Raw genomic sequence first — 7,769 nt, 5'->3', positions numbered from 1 at the left:
TTTGTTATCTTTTCTTTTGTATCTTTGCTTAGTGAAGCAAACTTAAAACCAGTGGAATTGCTTGTGTATACCATCGGATGGAGTGAAAACAAATTATTTAAACAAAACGCATTCTGAATTTCTAATGTAATTTCCAAAAGAAACAGCTCAAGAATACGGACGAAAAATTTATTACGACAAGAATTTGAAGATAGGTTTAAGAAATTTAAAAATTTGAAATCCGACTTTAAAGTATTTTCATTACTATTAACGAGAAAGTGAATAATGTACCAGAAAATCTACAAACCCTTTGAGCGGTCAGAGGTTTCGCTAAGAAAGCAAAATTTCCCAAAATTACTATGAGAACAAATTAATTATTTTTATTTTAATGTAAAAGTCTCCTGGTATTTCATACCTGAATTTGTTTTCTTTTGATATATTGTCTTAATTTCTTTGGCATATTTTAATATGCACGTATATATACGTTCTTACAGATATCACAAAATATATCTTGCCGCTTAAAGGGTTTTAATTCATTTACAGTGTATTGTAAATCTAATTCAAAGATTTGGAGATACAGATCTGATTAACTTTTATTCGTACTCCTTAAAAGCTAAATATCCTCAATCACGAATTCTTGCAATAAGAATAATCGCTTTGTTTGGGAGTACAGATATGTGTGGTCAATGCTTTCGGTAGTTGAAAATTAGATATGTGTGAAAAATTTTTTTCGGTAGTTGAAAATTAGATATGTGTGAACAATTTTTTAGGTACTTTAAAATATTAATTTGTCGTTTTATTCAAAAGGACCTGATTGAGCGATGAGCATTTGTAATCCGTGGTGGTGGTCGTTTCCAGCAATTTTTCTCCGAGGCTACAAAAGTTATCAAACTCGGTACGCCATCAAGTGTCAAGCTGCAGTTAAAAATATAGAAATGTGTAATTATTTACATACAGTCATATGCACTTTTTTATTGATGTGTGATTCAAACTTTAATACATAAAAGAAACAGAAAAAGTTGCCCTAATTTATTTCTGAGTTTTCTTCCCCCGGGGAAATGTATTCTGAAAATGTGGTTAAATTTTTTCATAATTTGCTTAGTTTATGTTAAAACTAAGTTATTTAGTAGTTTTTTTTTAGATTTAGGTAAACTAAGTAATTTAGGATTATTTATCATGATTAATCAGGTTCTTTATGTTCCGAATCTGTACTGTCGCTTCTCTCTTTCCTGCCAGAATCGTTCTGTCGTTTTCCAGCCAGAATGCAAATTAACTCGCGTGTATTTAGCTGAAAGATTAAGACTGCTGTAGTTTCATTTATATTTTAACTTCTAGAAATATTTCTTTTCAATATTTTGCATACTCGTCCTTGTTCCTATTAATTATATAATCTATCCCAAAGTCCTGCTCTGCTGCCTCATCTTGGCGGAGAGTGTTCCTGGGCGGAATGGGTGGAATACGTCGGGATGTTATACTCCTGGTAGGACCACCTAAGGCTTGAAGGCCATTCCATTGTGCTCAGCTAAAGCACTGCAGACAGGGACAAAGTCAGATTTCAAACGTTTGGTGCCTCGTGGTTTTTAACCTTTTGAAGCTGCCCTTTAATACTCATTTCCATTACCCGTTCGATTTACAGATATTGAAGTTACAGCCACGGCTGTCAAGCAGGAGAGTAAAAAGAGGAGCCTTCGGAGTGTTAGTAGAGAACTCCGTTCCAAAAATAAGCTACAGTCTACATTTATTTCTCGTGGGTCTAACAGGTACCGTTTAAGAATTTTGCAACGAATATCAATGGATTCTGTATGTCTTCTTCGAGAGTTTAACTTGACCAACTGTTGGATTTGACTAATCAACATCAGGTGCAAACAATAGCAATTCAGGAGACAAACTGAAATCTGCTTATGAATTGAGTGATTATAATAATCTACTTGAGATAGGATTATTAAAATAGGTGGTGGTTTAATGTTCCTTATTAGTTCTAATTATGGATCCTTCTCGAGACTCAGAGCTTGAAGTGCAAGCCATCAGAAGTTAAATGAAAAACCAAGTCTGTTGTTGTTGTTTATGCTCACTTGTGTAATGTAGTCAGCCCAAGTCCACGAAATTCCTTGTGGCAAGGAGCGCTGTAATACAGCTGCCGTTGGCAAGAGCCTTGAACACCATTCAGATGTCAGTGCTATTTAGCTCAGTTCCGCCCCCAATTTTGACGGAGAGCACACCGAGGCCGTCTCCGATGGTCTCCCAACCCTCTCCTCTTCACCAAATCACACGAGAGGACTTTCAACTCGACGCATATTTAGAGTGCTGCCATGCTGCACCGACACTATGCGTTTACAAACATCCATGCTTTCGCCGGGATTCGAACCCTAGCCCTTCGGCACGGCAGTCAGTGGTGCTAACCATTATGCCGGTTGAGTGGCGGAAAACCAAGTCTAAACATCTCTAATGCCTACCAGCCTCCTAACAATAGTGGCCCTTTCATTGGCACTTCGATGCCATTGTTGTAGGAAATCTCTATAATCTTGGTGCGGGGTAGCTCTTCCGTCAATAACGGTCAATAACCTTTCAAACCTTGTGGATAACAAAGCTTTATACATTTTGCCATTATTGCAAATAACATATTGTTCTTATACTTACGAGATTCGTGAGGCCTTGGATCTCGTGTTTACAAGGCCAAAAATTTTCTCAGGTTGCAGCTGGACTGAATTCGATAGGGAGCTATCACTCACTAATCCTCAATAGAACTTAGACGCTTTCATAAAACCCCTAGTAGCAAAGACGGACTGGCCAGAGAGGGCAGCCTTAAGAATTCTCCTAATAATAGCCGTTTTTCTTCCCCGTAATTCGTGTCGCGGGTCAACTTAGAAATCAACTCCTCTTAGAGAAGGCCGCCAGATATGAGTGGTATATTGGTAACTGCCCTACAGCTGCTCTACCTGAGACAAACAATCGATTTGAACAAACGACTCTAACTAGGCTGCGCACTGCGCATCTGCGCAGTCTACGTTTTGTGTAGCGCGTTAAAGTCTATTTCTTATGGCCCAAATGCAACTTGACCAAACCAAATGCAAATGACCCAAGCCACTCCTACCCAAAATCCTTTTTGCCTTGTTTGCCAGAGGAATCAACTGCTCTTCTGTTCTGGAGTTGTTATTCGGGGTTTTGAAGTTCACGAGCTCATGGACCTGATCAGCTGTTACTGTCAAGTGAGTAATATAAACCATACAGGTTCTAAAGAAAAAGTAAAAATGTTAAATGATTTAGTCCATTTCTGTGTAAGCTTTAGGGCTTGAAGTAAAAAGATTTATCGGAAAACTGAGAAAAGTAGTTCAAAGAATTTAAACTCTTTAAATAGTCCTTAAATCATTTCAAATTCTTTAAATATTTTTATTATTGAATGTCAGTACTTATATATCTAACATAAATTCTCTTATTATTCAATTTACAAAATATAAGTATAAATTACATGCTTTTATTTGAAACATAATATCTGAGAAAATATTGCAAGAAAAAATCATCAAATGCAAGAAGAATTTTTCTTTGTCTGTTTTAGTTTTGTAAATAAATTCGTGTATTAATTCATGTATTAAAATTATTTTGTCCAAAACAATTTTAATACATGAATTAATTATAGCTGTAACTCCACGGCGCAACAAGCGCTACCTAGCGGCCGTCGGAAGAAACACCAGCCAAAAAAAGACTATAGCGTTTAGTCGATATACTGGAGTCAAGAACTAAGCATGTTGTTTCTCCGAGATGCTTTTCCCCGAGATTTACTTTGTAACTTAAATGTGTAATTATAACGCCCTTAATTGTAATGTTTTATCTTAACTGGGTTTTGTTAATTGAAACTATTTAAAAAGGCCAAGTGAGCCTTTTGTTTTTGGTAATTTTGGTTATAGTTGGACCCAAAGTGGGGTGTCACTTTGTGAGGGATCGTTTTAGATAGGGTCATAGAAGAGTCCTGTATAGTATAACATATATTTATTAACAGGTTTAAGTTACATATGGACACATTTAACTTTAAGAAAATTACAGAGCAAAAGTCTTATACAACCTATCAGGTTAGACACTTGGCTTTTACTAAGTCCTTCTCTGGCTACTCACCAGAGGGCAGCCTTGTTGCCACAGTTAGTCCAACAATTTATGTTAAAGGATTGGTTATATAATATATTTTCTAGAACAAATATAATTAATATTAATAATATTAATTTGTCGTTTAATTCATGCTTCAAAAAGCAACATTTATTTTATTTAAAAGCGCTCAGTAGCAAACATGATTTGTTCTCTTCTTTTAGCCATTTGCTCTCGTCTATAAATTACATTTTAAATTAATTTGTAAGTATTTTAATTTTAAAGCGTAATATTTGTTTCAGCACGGTTATCAATAATGCTACTGTCAGGAACATAATCACTTTCATTATATCTCTTCTTCCTGCTTTTATCACAAATAATCCCCGTTTCTGATGAAACATAACAAAACTGACCTGTAATATACATATAAATATTTACGGCGCTAGGTAAAAAAAGAAGAAAAAAAAAATCAGCCGATTTTGGTAGCAATCAGGCGCTTTTATTCTTGTATGTTAGTAAATTGTGCGTTTTTCTTCTTTAAAAGCGGTTGAATTATATTGTTCTTATGTTTCGGTTCAGGTTTTATGTCTTTAGTTAATCTGCATGCGACAGCTGTAGAATTATAAACAATTTAAAAATTGTTTAAGTGTTACTAAGCCTAACGAAACAGCCATTTGTTTACAAATGAAACTAAGTATAATAGTGATTTAAGTCAGTTTCTGCACCTTCAATGTCTTTTTGCCGAGCAGGACCGAAAGTAAACTTTCAGTTTTGTGCACCAAAAAATCAGCCTTCCTGCCCTCTGGCTGATTGCTTGTTTTTGCTTAGACATAAATTTTTATTGTAAAAATTGTTTTCCCAACTGTTTTTAACTATATTTGGTCTTTTTTGTTTTTCTGTATCCTGCTATTTTTAATGATGTTGTTTTGAGTTTCATGTATTTTTAACTTGTTGCGAAGTGAGAATTGAATTAATTGAATGAGAAATATATCTCAAGTGGAATTCAAGGAAATAAGTTTAAATTAAATTCAGCAAAAAATGTGTGTAATTTAACAGATTGTACGAGGAAATCATGTGGTGTTCACATCAGATTTTTTTTAATGTGTTTATACAAAACACATTTATCTTCGTTACGTTGCACGTAACATAAAAGAACATTTCGACTAAATTTAACTGGAAAATGCTGATTTTAGGATAGATCAAATTAAACCAAAATAGAAGTGTGTGTGTGATTATGGCAAAGCCTCGAGGGCTATCTGCCTAAGGGGAGGGATGCCTTCGTGGAGGACTTTATAAGGGAAACTGGCTCATATACACGTTACACATGGGGAAAACCACGAAAACACCCATGCAGCCAGCCCGTTCGCGAGATTCGAACCTGGGACCGAACTACCAATGTTTAGCGACTTTACCAAAATAGAAGAAAAACCTGCTGAATTAAATTTATTATAAGAAAGATATCTTCCTTTGAGTTGAGAACTGAATATGGTTTATTGAGCACTTACTTTTAATTGGTTTACAAATGATCACATTAATATTTTCCATTTTAAGTGAGAATCAAACCTATGTAAACAGCGTGATCAACATAGCGTAAAAAGTGTAAATACCTACAACAATGTACTAATATTTTGCAACATCAGCAATGAGATGATATTAAATATTCGTAGGAGTTCGCAACGTTTTTGAGTGTTATACCGTAGGCAAAATAAATCCTTGTTAAACAAAGGAAGTATCAGCCAAGTGAAAATTAAGCTAAGGTTTAGTTACTCTCATAGAAAGGGAAAAAAAAATGCAAAATCCTCTACGTGCAAAAGAAGTTTTCATATCTAAAATATAAAACAAGTATAATCAAACAGATTGAAAACGTCAGGGATAATTTTGATCCTGAGTCCGTTTAATGCTGGAGACCAAAATATAAAATGTTAAAAAGACGCCATGCTTTATGCAGATTTATGAAGAATCTGTATTTTTTTCAGTTAGAAAGGCGATAAAGAAATTTCTTATCAAAAAAATCTTTCACGACATCAGACAGGTGGCATTTAATATGTTGACTGCCCGAAATGATTAAGATTTTCAATGTATGCTAGAAAATTCCTTTTTATATTCACATCTGGATGTTTTAAATGGCTGACACGTCAAGAAATGTATAAAAGGTTTCAACTTGACATATCTTAACAATAAGAGTAGAAAGTTACATATACAACATTTGGAGAATTTTATTTGAACCTGGTGAAAGACAGAACTATTGTATGTAAATGAAACAGATGACTGATACTATAACGTATCATTTTGAAAGTTTTTATTAATGTTTAACAATAAGTTACTTTCTATCATAGAATTCAATACTTAAATTAATTACATAAATTTTTAAATTGATAATCTTAAAGGAAATTTTGTTTATTGAATTCAGTTGCTAATGTATGTTAATTACGTTGCCTTCAGGGAATAAAAATATAATCAATAATTATTTTGAAATGAGCGACTTCTATCGTATGACAATGCATAATTATAATAAATGTGAATAATGAAATCACCGTTATTGTGTTCTCCGATAATCATCAAACTCATTCGCTCGTCTGAAATCAGAAAAATGTTCACGAAATTCATAGTGGCAAAAAGTCAAGATTGCGCCTGTCGTTAGCGAGAACCTTGGACACCACAAAGATGACAGTATGACATAGCCCAGTTCCGCCCCCGATTTTGAAGAAGAGTCCCCGACGGGACTTCCACCCCTATTTCCCTACCACCAACCTCTCGAGAGAATTTTTGACTCGCCGCATATTTTGCGTGCCCCCATGCCGCACAGACACTATGATTTTACAAGCATCCATGCCTTCTCCGAGATTCGAACTCGAATCCTTCGGTATGGTAGTCCGATTCACTAACCACAATCCCTCTTTTGCGGGTTTTCGAAACGTGTTGATGCTTAAATTGTATGAATTTTACAGTTCTTCTAAGATTCATTAACGACGAATGATGTTATTCTGTGACAAGTATTACTTTAGAGACATCTGTTAAACATAAAAATTCAAATTTCTTTATTTGTAAACATTTAGCTGTTAAACTAAGATACTATATAAATATGCATTTACATGATCTATTTCTTTTATGAAAATTGAAACGCTCGATCAAAGGGCTCGATTTAAGTTATGTTCTGTCATAATTTAAATCGATATAAATATCCTTGTTAAAATTGAAATCTATTAAAATGTTTTTAAATATAGATGTTTAAATCGATGTTAAAATTATGTACTGTAAATGTGATTTGTACAAATTAATTGCAACCCTGTTTAAACGAACATACTTGATTTTCTCATAATTCTTTGTGATAGAACAGCAGTCCTAACTATTAAAATATTTTGCGAAGAAAATGTTTATTAATAATCGTAAATCTCTGTTTATCTACTCAATAAAATTGTAATATGACATTTGAGTACCCTTCCTACATGACGTTTCGTTTATTATTCCACTCATGAAGAACTTAAAATATGGATGATCCATGGAGAACTTAACAGTAATATTGAACTAAAATACATTTTCATGTAAAGCAAATTATATTTGACATTATTGTGTAGCTTGAAAACTGAGGTCGCCGAAATCCAAATTCAGTAGCAGAATATTAGTTTTGCTTAACTGACATTTGCAGAATAAGTGTTAATATGTGTTAAAAATCTCTGAAATTAGGTAATTTTACATTGAAAAAATAAAAGCGATTT

Source organism: Stegodyphus dumicola, chromosome 1 (genome assembly GCF_044657685.1).
Source record: "Stegodyphus dumicola isolate Sdum_Otavi_A_Nest chromosome 1, ASM4465768v1".
NCBI lineage: Eukaryota > Metazoa > Arthropoda > Arachnida > Araneae > Eresidae > Stegodyphus > Stegodyphus dumicola.
Note: the sequence above shows the minus strand (reverse complement) of the source record.